Source organism: Arachis duranensis, chromosome 3, assembly GCF_000817695.3.
Source record: "Arachis duranensis cultivar V14167 chromosome 3, aradu.V14167.gnm2.J7QH, whole genome shotgun sequence".
Classification (NCBI taxonomy): Eukaryota; Viridiplantae; Streptophyta; class Magnoliopsida; order Fabales; family Fabaceae; genus Arachis; species Arachis duranensis.
In genome coordinates this window covers 1,632,940-1,646,178 of record NC_029774.3, presented here as the reverse complement: position 1 = coordinate 1,646,178, position 13,239 = coordinate 1,632,940, and the positions used below count along the sequence as shown (strand labels likewise).

At 31.4% G+C, this 13,239-nt stretch overlaps 1 non-coding gene across 1 annotated transcript; it reads left to right on the top strand.

The window, feature by feature from the left end:
• Positions 1–10,061: 10,061 nt before the first annotated feature.
• TRNAP-AGG (transfer RNA proline (anticodon AGG)) lies at positions 10,062–10,133 on the top strand. The gene has a single exon. It is a non-coding gene; the product is annotated as a tRNA-Pro (tRNA).
• Positions 10,134–13,239: the final 3,106 nt, after the last annotated feature.

The window sequence follows — 13,239 nt, the reverse complement described above, 5'->3', positions numbered from 1 at the left end:
GATGTTGAGTACACGTGGCCAGTGGAAAGCTAAGTAGTAAAATTTCCTTGTATTCTTACTTTTTAGAAACGATGATTAAACAATTTGTTGTTTATATTTTTTCTAAAAAAAACAATTTTATCTTCTTTTATTTTTTATTAATTATTTTTAATATTGAAATTAAAATATAATATATAAAGTTATATAAATAATATATATAATATATTTTATATTAGTGACTGTCTTTAATGACTGATTTTAATGTACATGTAGCATAGTCGAAAATTTTTTCTTAACTCAATAGCATTGCATTTTATTTTATATATATATATATTATGTGATATAAAAGATAATATTTTTTCATCTATCATATGAAATGACTTAAGTCCACATATTTAAATTGATAAGTAAGGATAATATATATCTAACATTACCAATCACTTTTATACTAAAAGTGATAAATATATACACACACAAAAAACAACACATTCAATATTTTTTAAAATAAACCATTTACATATTGACAACATTCTTCTAAATTTCTCATCATTTATATAATTATATTGAATTTGAAAAAAAAATGTATGATATATAAACTTTTGCAATTCAAGCTATCTAGGAAAACCAAACATGTCAAATAGATTAATTACAATAACTTACTTATAATTAATAATTCAACTTGATTAAAAGGAGAATATAGAATTGGCCACTTTGATTTACCCTCCTCCAATCCATGATCGACACAAAACAAAAATCTCTTTTCATATTTCTCTTTCTAAGCTTTGATCAATTATCAATGTGACTTTGTCTGCTGATATTGATTTTGTCTTTATATGGTCACAATCTATGCAGCTTTTTCCTGTTTCTATTTTGGTCTTATATTTATCGCCCGGATTCATCGTACAAAACTCCCCTTTATGATAATGTTTTTTCATAATTTATAAAAAAGAAAAATGTGTATACACTTATAGTATTTGGTAAAGAGAATAAATATAAAATATAACTTTTAATTTGTTGCCAACTTGCCATAAATATGTTGGTATATATACAATTTGATTTTTAATTGAAGTCATTCTATCTATAATTTGATCAAAAAAGAAAGAAAATTTTGCTTCATGAATTTTAATAGAATGATCTAATTGGTACTCTGATTGAATGCAAAGTTAGTCCCATATTTTGCTAAAGAACATGGTCAAAGGTAAGTTGGACTTCAAAATTACATATTCAATTAATTTTTTTTAAATAAAATAAATTCGGGAATCATAAAAAGAAATTAATCTATCCATAATAAAAGAAGAGATAAAATCATATTTTATTTGAGTTATTTTAGGTTTAATACATTTATCTCTTATTTTACATATAATAGATTTATATGAACCACTACATAATTTTTTTTAGTCTTTTTGAAATTATGTCTTGTATTAAAAAGTAAAATTACATAATCATCTTTAAATTTCAATCAAAAACCACAAAAATATAATAAAATAAAACAATATCTTTTAAAATTCTCTTTAACATTGTCATTAGCAAAATTTCTAAAGACTACACCATATGTATAGTTAACTCTGCCTATGTTACACTTTCGGTACATAGCCGATCCCAAGCCCGGATAAAGAAGGTAGGGTTGTGTTAGGTCTTCGACATCCAACATAAAAACTTAATCGAATCTTCATGACATGGATCAAAGACGTTATTATGCTAATGCTAGGTTGTTGTTCGGAAGCAACGCGCTGTATGGCTCGCGTACAGTGTCAAATGAGCAAGAGCCGCTACATTGGTGCCCGAGTGTAGTGTTAAATGAGTAAGGGTTCTCGCGTTTTCGTGAATGGACGAGGATAAATAAGCTAGTATACAAAAAAAAGGTAAAGGTCGAAACGACAGAAGATTGAGATTTGGGACATGGAACATAGGAACTCTAACAGAAAAAGCCATGGAGGTGCTAGATACCATGACAAGGAGGAAGATTAACATCATGTGCCTACAAAAAACAAAATGGGTTGGCATGAAGGTTAAGGAGTTGGATACTTCCGGGTTCAAACTTTGGTATATGGGAAAGGTGAAGAATAGGAATAGGGTAGGTATTATCGTGGATAAGTAGTGAAAAAAGATGTAGTGGATGTCAAGAGAGTGGGAGATTGAATCATCTCTATCAAACTTGTGATGGAAGGAGATACTTTTCATGTAATTAGCACCTATGCACCGCAAGTGGGTTCGAAAGAGCAACACATACAAGATAAGATTTTGGGAAGATCTCGAGAGTTTGGTCCAAGATATACTTCCGGGAGATAAGATTTTTTAGGAGGAGATTTAAATGGCTATGTTGAAAGAGAAGTGACTGGGTATGGAAGTATTCACGAAGACCATGGTTTTAGGATGGTCAATATCGAGGGTAAAACTATTTTGGACTTTTCCTCCACCTTTGATCTCCTCATTGCAAATACATATTTTAAAAAAGAGAGAAGAACATCTTATACCTATAAGAGTGGCATGACAAGCTCTCAAATCGACTTCTTCTTGTTGAGGAGAGTCGATCGGAAATTTTGCATTAAATTGTAAAATTATTCCGAGAGAGAGTTCAACAACACAACATAGGATGTTTGTCATAGATTTTTGCGTTGAGCAAAAATTAAGGAAAAGACATCATATGAATAACCCAAGGACGAGGTGGTGGTGGATGAAAGGTGATGACCAAAGAAGCTTCCTAAGACGGGTAGAAGAAGAGGTAAAGTGGGATGGGAACGGAAGCGCGGAGGAGATGTGGAGAGAGATAGTAGAAGTTATTAAAAGAACAACAAAAAAAAGTTTTGGTGAATCTAAAGGGATAGGAATAAGAGACAAGGAGTCCTGGTGGTGGAGTGCAAGTGTATAAGAAAAGATAAAAGAAAAAATGGTGTGCTTTAAAGAGTGGTCTTTATGCCGCAATGCAGATAATTGAGAAAAATATAAGGCAGCTAATTAAGAAAGAAACAAAAGTGGTTGTAAACGAAGCAAGAACAAGAGTATATGAGGGTCTTTACCAGTCCTTAGGCATGAAAAAAGGAGAAAAATGTATATATAGAATCGCAAAGAGCCGTGAAAGAAGAACGAGAGACTTAGATCATGTTGAGTGCATAAAGGATAATGACGGGAAGGTGTTGGCTCAATAGGAGAAGATCAATGAAAGGTGGAATAGCTACTTCTACGAGTTATTTAATGAAGAACATAAGACTCTTCTAAGCCTTTGTCGGTTATATACGAGGGAAGAATATCAAAACTTCGACTACTGTCGAAGAATTCGAGACTTTGAAGTAAAAGAGGCTCTAAAGCGGATGAAAAATGGTAGGACAGTAGAACCCGATAATATCTCGATTAGGCATGGCAACGGTACCCATGGGGGCGGGGACATGCCCCCCGTCCCCCGCCCCCGCCTCCAGACTCCACGGATATCCGTGGATTTTTACAAAATTAAAAAAATTGAAAAAAAATAGAAAAAAAATGAAAAAACCATATCAATCATCATGTTCCTTGTCTCCAAAGCATTAACAACAAAGACATTAACAACAACAAAGACATTAATAACATTAAAGAAATAAAAACAATTGGGTAATTTTATCAATAAACATGAGTAGATTATGTGGCAGAAATATTCATTTGATGCAAAATAAAATAAAAAAAGAATTGCAGACAAGAGTAAAAACTTCATCTGCAACAATGTCAAACAAACTGGAGCGTCTTTTTTGTTTAGACACATTGTTTTGTCTGATGAAATACTTTTGAGTGTGACTGGCCACTTAATTAGGGGTCCTTGATATAACATAGTTCTTTGCAATTCCACGCCAATCACCTTTGCCCAACTTTTGTAATACAAGTAAAAATATTATGTTCCTCCTCAGTTCATGGAACCCCTACATATTAAGAATTATAATTTAACTATAAGAAAATGGTGCATGAATGTGTTTGCTTGTCTTCATTTAGGATATATGGTAGCATTGTTGGAGTTATGTGCAATGTAAAAATGAAATTAGTTTAGAACAAATGAAAATAAAACACCCATTAAATCATAGCTAAAACAGGCATCTCAGCTAATGCTTGAACACCATTTTAGAATCTAATTACCCTAATCACAAATCAGAATCAGAAGTTCATAAATTCAAAAATCAAAATATAATTACCTTAATTCAGAAATTCAGAATCTAATTATCCTAATCACAAATTAGAATCAGACGTTCAGAAATTTAGAAATCAAAATCTAATTAACCTAATTCAGAAATTCAAAATCTAATTACTTTAATCACAAATCAAAATTAGAAGTTCAGAAATCAACTTACTCGACGCAAAAACCACAGCGAAAACCGGCGATTTGACGGACGAACGGCGAAGAGGAGAAGACGATGACCGGAGACAGTGAGCTCGGGACCTCCAGTGAGAGACCGAGCCACTCAGGAGGTGGGAGGTGGCGCTGGGTCGTGGGAGGCGACAGTCGGCGGTGTTTGGGAATGAGACAGAAGGGGGTTTGAACTTTGAGGAGGAATGAAGATGAAAGGAGACAAGACGAGACTGCGATGCTGAGGGACCCAAAAGGTGGGAGGCGGCGGTCGATGGTCGGCAGTCGGCGGTCAGCGTTGTTTGAGAAGGAGAGAGACTAACAGTTTGAGCTTTGAGGAGGAGTGGAGAGAAGAGGAGACGAGATCATAAGACTCTCACTCTGTCTCTGAAGCAGGGATTCAGGAAGCATATGTGCGGCTATGGTTGCTGTCCAATGACTCAATCACATATTATTTATATATAAGGGCATTTCCGTCATTTCATCTAAACATGGATTTAACGGGTCTCCACGGGGCAGGGACCTCTACCCCCACTGCCGCCCCGTTTATTATACGGGGCCCCATCCCCCGTCCCCGCGGGTATAAATCACCCCATACCCGCCCCCCGGCGGGTAAATCCCCGCGGATACCCACCCCACCGAGAATTTTTGCCATGCCTAATTCCACTTAAAGTTTGGAAGGACTTTGGAGGGAAATGCGTTAGTTGATTAACCAAGATTTTTAATGATATTTTAAGATCTAAAAAGATGTCAGATGAGTGAAGAAAGAGCATCTTGGTACATATCTACAAGAATAAAGGGGATATACAAAGTTGCGAAAACTATAGAGGGATCAAACTCTTGAGCCATACCATGAAGTTATGGGCAAAGGGTGACAGAACAGAAACTGAGACAAGAGACACAAGTAACAGAGAATAAATTTGATTTAATGCCAGGTAGATCCACCACTGAAGTGATATACCTATTAAGAAAGATGATTGAGAGGTATCGTAGTAATAAAAAGGATCTACATATGGTGTTTATTGATTTAGAAAAAGCGTACGATAGAGTGCTAAGGGAGGTCTTATGGAAGGTTTTAGAAAAGAAGAGAGTAAGGATCGCATATATTCGTGCATTTAAAGACATGTATGATGGGACTACAATTAGTGTGAAGACTCAAGGTGGTGTGACAGAGAAATTTTCTATTGGTATAGAATTACACTAGGGATCATCCTTAAGTCCATTCATTTTCACATTAGTCTTGGAAATATTCACAGAGCATATCTAAGAGCCTGTACTATGGTGCATACTTTTTTGCCAATGATATCGTCCTTGTGGGAGAGTCAAAGGAAGACCTAAATAAGAAGTTGAAGTTATGGAGAGAAGCTCCAGAAGTGTATGGTCTGCGCATAATCCGTAGCAAGACTGAATATATGGAATGTAAGTTCAGTCTGCAAAGGAAAAACTCGAATATAGAGGTGAAAATTAGAGATAACATCCTACGAAAAGTTAAGAGTTTTAAGTATTTTTGGTGCATCATATAGGATAATGGAGAGATTGAATATGATGTAAATCATAGGATCCAAGCAGGTTGGTCAAAATGGCGGAGTGCGTCTAGTTTTATATGTGACAAAGAATTGTGCCTTTAAAACTTAAAAAGGTAAATTCTATTGCACTGCTATCAGACCGGCTATGCTTTATGGTACAGAGTGTCGGTCAAAGGGAAGCACGAACATAAGCTAAGTGTGGCAGAGATGAAAATGTTGAGATGGATGGGTGGTCATATGCGATTGGATAGAATAAGGAATGAAGATAAAAGAGAGAGAGTTGGAGTAGCATCTATTGTGAAAAAGATGGTAGAATCGCGTCTCAAGTGGTTTGGACATGTGAGAAGAAGACTGACAGAATACCCAGTCAAAAGGGGTGAAAGGTAGAGGAAGACCTACAAAAACTATCCATAAGGTGGTCAAATGAGATATACATGTAAACGGTCTCTTTATAGACATAATACATGATAGAACTCAATAGCATCGTTTGATTCATGTAGCCGACCCCATCTAGTGGAATAAGACTTTGTTGTTGTTATTGTTGTTATTATTGTACTACACCATATGTATAGTTATGAGAGATTTTTTTTTAAATATTTATCTTCTCTTCCTAACTAAAGTATTATATTTTGGTTAAAAAAAATCTCATCCAAAATTTTATCAACTAAATTTCAATTTGTCATCATCAGCTGGTATTTATAGTATAAAATTAAGCTCATAAACTGATATGGATTATGAAGAATTATCTCAAACCATATCTCTTCATAAACTGTTTACATAATTTTAAAGTGCAATTGTTTTAAACATGTGATTTGGCCTAATTATTATATGCTCCATATTTAATATGCTTTGCTTATTGCTGAATTACTTATTAATTAGTTAAAAAAAGAAAAAAGAAAAAAGATAGTGGGTCCATATAGGAGACAAAGGGTATCCCATGATAAGTGACTAGCGATTGAAGGTATGATAGCCTACAAAGAGGTACTTTTAATTTATCATCATCAAACTTGAGATTCGACTATAAATCAATAAAAAGAGAATTGAATTGCTCATAGCCATTCATCTTTTTCCGTAACAATAACATGCTAGCTTAGCTAGTTTCAGGAATCAGGAGAAGAATCATTATATAAGATCACAAAGATTTCACATGCATGCATGATATATATATATAAGGTTTTAGATTTAGATTTATCATCCATCATCCATTCAATTCCACCCTATCTAACAATCAAACAGCTTGGACCTACACTCATCATACATTCGAATATCTTGTGATAAGCTTTGCTAAGATTTAGAAATATTCCTACCTGTATGTACCTCTTTATAATAATATCATGGATGGATCTTTTTTTGTTTATTTGTTTAAAAGCCTGCAAAAACTTTAATTATTATATCTAGTAATATACATCCTTAATCATTAGGTTATTACGGATAATATATATATAAAAGTAAATAATATTCAATATATTTTTTTCCATTATTAAAAATATATACTGAATATCGTCAAATTTATTGTTTTTTATTGGCAATTTTATTATCGAATTTTTCAACAGTTATTATCATAAATGCATCGTCAAAAAATATTATTATCGAATTTCTGTTTCTACAAACAAATTCCATGTAATAAATGATGAAAAAAATACTAAAATAAGTACGTATATTAGCGGCGATTTTATCGTTGAATTTTTTCGACAATAACCTAACTTAGTAAAACGTTGTCCGGTAGCAACGATTAACTTTTTATTGTAGAATTTTTTTTGTCGATAAATTCGATAATAAAATTGTCTTAAATTCAAAATGATGATAAACCCTCCCCTCACTTTTAGAACAAACAATCCCTCTTATCTCTCTCTCGCGCCTGTGCAGCCATAACTAACCCCTCCGACGAAGCTTCTCTACTTTTAAAATGGAAATACTAGGAAGAATGAATTGAAATAAAGTTACATTATGCTTTTTATTTGAGAAAATGATAATGAAATGGAATGGGACGAAGTTCATTAATTTGATTTAAAAGGTTTATACAATAAAGGAATGAAACGAAAAGTAGCTTTATACTCACTTTCTTCTTTTTCAAAAAAAAATTTAATTTATACAAAATTTATACACTTAGGCTTTTAATTATGTGAGAGAAAAAAAATTGGTTTCAAACAAAAAAACGTTTATAATTAAAAACCGTTAGATTTGACTAAATTATATTTGAATTTAATTTTGATATATTGTCTGTAAAATAATTTTATACCTACATCTAATTACATAATATTATATTAATAAAATAATTATTTTTTATATTGACTGCGTGAATAGTTATCTAAAAAAACGAATATGATTGTATAAAATATTTTATAAAATATTTTACACGGTCACTACATCAAAATTAAACTCATTATATTTAATAATTCTTAATTATTAACTTTACATCAAAATAAATACATATTAGTTTTCAGTTTTAAATAAGAAAAAAAAATCTATGAAGCAGTGTGACGAGGTAGATCATAGATGGTGGTTGGAAAATCAACTTCCATCAATTAGTGACACATCCCTATGTCCAGTGTCATACATTAATCAATGTCTTCTGTTATTGGGTCATAATAATCTTCTTTCATACCAACAAATTTGTACCATATTATTGAATGGAGAATTTTTCTTTCAATTGTTTGTTTTCCTGCTTCAAAAAGTGCAAACTGTAGAGCCTTCTTAATAAGATAAACACAACCAAATAAGGTAAATTGTGCTTTAAATTATTCTTCTCATACATCATTTTCGTACTTATTAATTATTATGAGAGAAATAAAATCTAAAGAGTTATAATTATTCCAAGGAGTAAGGGGGAGAGAGAGAAATATTTCCCACCCTATATACTTTTATGTATATTACTAAGATTTAATTTCAGAGTCCAGGCTGTGGCAACAATCAATCATTTATTCTGTTTTTAAGATATTGTTTAATAGTTAATACTATCAGTCGTTATAATTATTTTTCTCATTTATCTGCTATGTAAATAATTATGCAAATAATAGAATGATCTAATTACATAATAAAAATATATATTTATATACATCACTCAAAAAATCAATCTCATAACACTAAACCATAGTATCTTATTTGAATTTAAATTTTCATATAATGTTAATATAAAAAAATTCTATACGAATAACTAATTTAATGTTATATTATTATACTATTAGCAAAGATAATCAATTTTTAAATTTATTACTTAAAAAGTCATTTAAAATAAATCTTTAATTATATTGATAATTTATTGAAATTAAATTCATCTTATTTTTGTACTTTAATAATTAATTTGAACACATCAACTTTAAATTTTCTTCATTCTATATATAATAATTTAAAACTTATATTTATAGACAATCTTTACACATAAATATTAAATCTTAAATCCTAAATAAATATTATCTAGATTGATATAGGGGTATGATTTTGTGATTTACACTAATCATATCTTGATAGTTGATACATATATTCACTTTTATGGTGATGAATACATCAACACAATTAAAAAAAAAAGTTAAAATTCAGGTAAAGTCGACTTTACGTGAAGTTGATATCTGAGAACCGTTAGATAATTTGACTGATTTGACTAAATTTTCATTCAACAACTTTCAGGTATCAACTTCACTTCACGTAAAGTCGACTTCACCTAAGTTTTCACCTAAAACAAAGAAGAAAGATGGAAACATAAGAGAAGGTGGTTAATGAATGATTTGCAAAAAATGAGTATATGAGTAACTTTTTCTTTAGCTCATATATTCTTCACGGAATCCAAATTAGGGAAAACTAGGGTTGGTAATGTGTCATTTCCATAATTTCTTTAGAGAGGAAGCAGGGTTGTTTATTGTGTCATAATTCATAAACTACAAGTGATGAATAATGGGTATTGGGTAGAGTATGTCAAAGCTAAGTGTTTCTCAAAATGGTATACAAATTTCGACAGCTTGGTCCACTTAATAGGTCAAACATGTTCCTTTGTCATTATTTTCATTTCTAGAGTGACATGATTTGAACTCTGAAAATATAACTATCCTAGTAGGCATGCGAACATGACTTTTCATTTTTATACATTTCAATTTTCTACTTTCTCCACTTTTAAGTCTTAACAACAATAATGTTGATGTATACTAAAATTTAAGGAATCCATTTATATCATTATTGCGTTGATTTTCTTCAGTTGGATCATCATAGTAAACTGTTTTAAGTATTCAAATATTTAGAAGAATGACCGAAGTAACCATTAAGGGCATTTGGTCTAGTGGTATGATTCTCGCTTAGGGTGCGAGAGGTCCCGAGTTCAATTCTCGGAATGCTCCAACTTTCAACAATATTTTTTTTCCATACATGTTTGAACCAAATTACAATAAAACACTGGCTATGTTATAAACTTATGATAGTATAGAAATTGAAACACAAGATACAAAGTACAAACTTGAAACAAGTTCTAAATTAAACTTAGAACAAACTAAGTACAAATTAGTCTAGTTTTTCCTCCATTTTGTTTTGATCATTGCTAGATGAATCCATTATTTGAGAGGTATCATTGTTGTTGCTTTCAATCTTCAATAGTCCATATTTAACACTAACTTCTTTCCATATCTTTTGCTCCGATAGATACTCATGCCTTAGCAAGTATCTTTTGAGTTCCATCCTAAGATTCCTAATTGGCTGTGTCCAAAAAATCAAACAATACTAAACACCAAAGTAAAACTTATAATAATAACGATTAACTAGATTAGATTATCAAAAATTCTATACGCATACTAAAAATCAGCTACTATGTATTTGTGTATAAATGCATGTACGATTTCTCAATTCTCACATGTTCAATTAATCATGTCACATTATTATTTTGGCACTTTATTGGAACAAAAATTGACATTCATGCAACACTAAAAAAGCAAAAATGTTATAAGAAGCAAACCTCAGCCATAGATTCCAATGCAAGGCGGAAGAAATCGGCGGCGACGAAGTGCTTCCCGACGGACTCTGCCAACTTGATTTGGCCAATCCAATAAGAAGATGTCTCCAACTTATCAAACCGGCACTTGCTGCAATGCGCCGCCGTGTAAAACGGCGTCGCCGGAGGCTTACTACCCTTGTGGTTGGTTCTAACATGAGGTGTTTTGGGTTCTCCAGCATCATTCAATAATCTCGGACTATTATTAACATTCTCAGCAGGGTTGGTGCTACTAATTGATGAAGATTTTGGTGCTTGTTTTTTTGGAACACAGATTTTTGGTTTGGTGGTAATAGTAGTAGTAGTACACTTGTCCCAAACCGGTTTTCCCATAATGTTTGTGTTCCTAGCGGTTCCGAAAACCCGGTTTTTTCTGAAGAAAAAAAATCAGAGTGAAGAAAGAAACTAAATCATAGTGAAGGAAAATTGGTAGATTAAAATTAAGGTATTAATTAATTACCTAGATTGAATTTGGGATTCATTGGTTGCGATTTTGGTTGATGCTTGATTAACCTTTGCGTTGATTCTTTGTTTTGAGTCATTGGCTTTCACTGTTGAGGGAAACGATTATTATTATTATGATTGATTAGTATTGAAAAAGATCCAATTAAATTAAAAAAAAAAAGATTGTATTGGTACCTGGAAGTGGCGTGGGAAGAGGATCCATGGTGAAAAGAAGAACAAGAAGTGAAGTGTGTATGAGATTGTAATAGGAGGAAAGAGTAGACAAAGTACGAGAATGTGGCGGTTATAACCGTTGGATGCATGAGCGGGAACAGGTTTTCTGTTTTTTTTGGAACAGATAGCAGAATAAAAAATAAAATCTTCAAAATAGGCCCAATATTAACCCAAATTTTTGGGCCCAATTGCAACAAATTTGCAAGTTTGAACTATATGTGATTATCGGGCCAACCGGGCCCGTACAAAGTAAAAAAAAAGAGAGAACTATATATGACTGATCCAATTATAATAACAAAGTACCAACAAGCACGACACTTCCTAATTTGCTGTGTTTGGGTATTGAACACATTTTAAACACGATATTCAACAACATTCATCCGACACAACTTTGTCTTAATAAAAAAATATATTTTGAACACATTTTAATACACTTAAATATTATTACGTGTGAACATATACAACTTTATTCTTAACATATATTTTTAAAATTAATTTAAAAATAACATGTATTATTAATTATTAAAATAAAAATATTATCCGTATATCATAACAAAATACTATTATTTAAAAAAAAATCATTGTAGTTATTCTAGAAATAAAGTAGTTAACAACAATGCCATCAGATAAACTAATCCAATTATAATAACAAAGTAAAATAATGAAAAGTACCATTATTTATTGTGATGAGAATGCATCCAAATTAAACGAATTATAAGCTTTATAAATAAAAGTGGCTATAGTTTTGTATTTTCCTTCCTTTTTAGTACAGCTCAGCTTGAAAGAAAGACATGTCATATGGTTTGCATACACGTCAGCTTCGTGGTAGCGACATTGACACGTACATAGATTAAATTGATTTTTATAGTATGTATTCTCTAATAGTGCTCATAAATAAAATAAAACATAAAAGTTGCACTCATTTCATGTCCCTTGAGTGGAAGGAATGAACGATGAATCTCCAAAATTAAAGTAGTTCAATACAATATATATATTATGTTGCAATTTGTCCAAAGCAATCTTGTGAGTGTAGTAGTAGCTAGGTAGGTCATGTTTAGCCATATGATGCTTAATTTAATTATCGGAGATAAAAAAATAATTTAAATTTATCTTATTTAATATTTATAAATTATAATAAAAATTTTATTATTTTATATCTTAAGAGTATTAGTTAAATATATTATAAAAAATAAAATATTCTACATTCAAGGGAGATCATCAACACCAAGTTCAGGGTGCTGCTCACAGCTTTCAAATGTAGTGAGATCAGAACCACAGTGCCTGTGCCAGGTTCTTAGCGGAGGAGCTTCATCGTCCCTTGGCATCACCATCAACCAAACTCAGGCTCTTGCTTTGCCTGGTGCTTGCAGAGTCAACACCCCACCCGTTAGCCAGTGCAAAGGTATATAATAATCTATTCAAATACTAATGTTAAACCAAAATCAGTCAAAATTTGTCTTATTTAATATTCATTCATTATTATAATAATTAATAAATGCTAAATAATAAGATAAATTTTAATTATTTTTGACTAATTTATTTTGATTATGAAATATTTTCATTTAATTATTTAATAACTAACAAAAACAAATGAATACTTCCACTACTTTTTGGTACATACATTTTAAAATGTATATTTTCCTTTATTTATTTTTTTTAAAATAGTGTACATTTATTACAATTTTGTCATTATATTCACTTTTATATCTAAAGATGTGTACATAAAGAAGTGTATTAAAAAAGTAATTTTAAAAGAAAATCTACATTCATATATATCATGATAT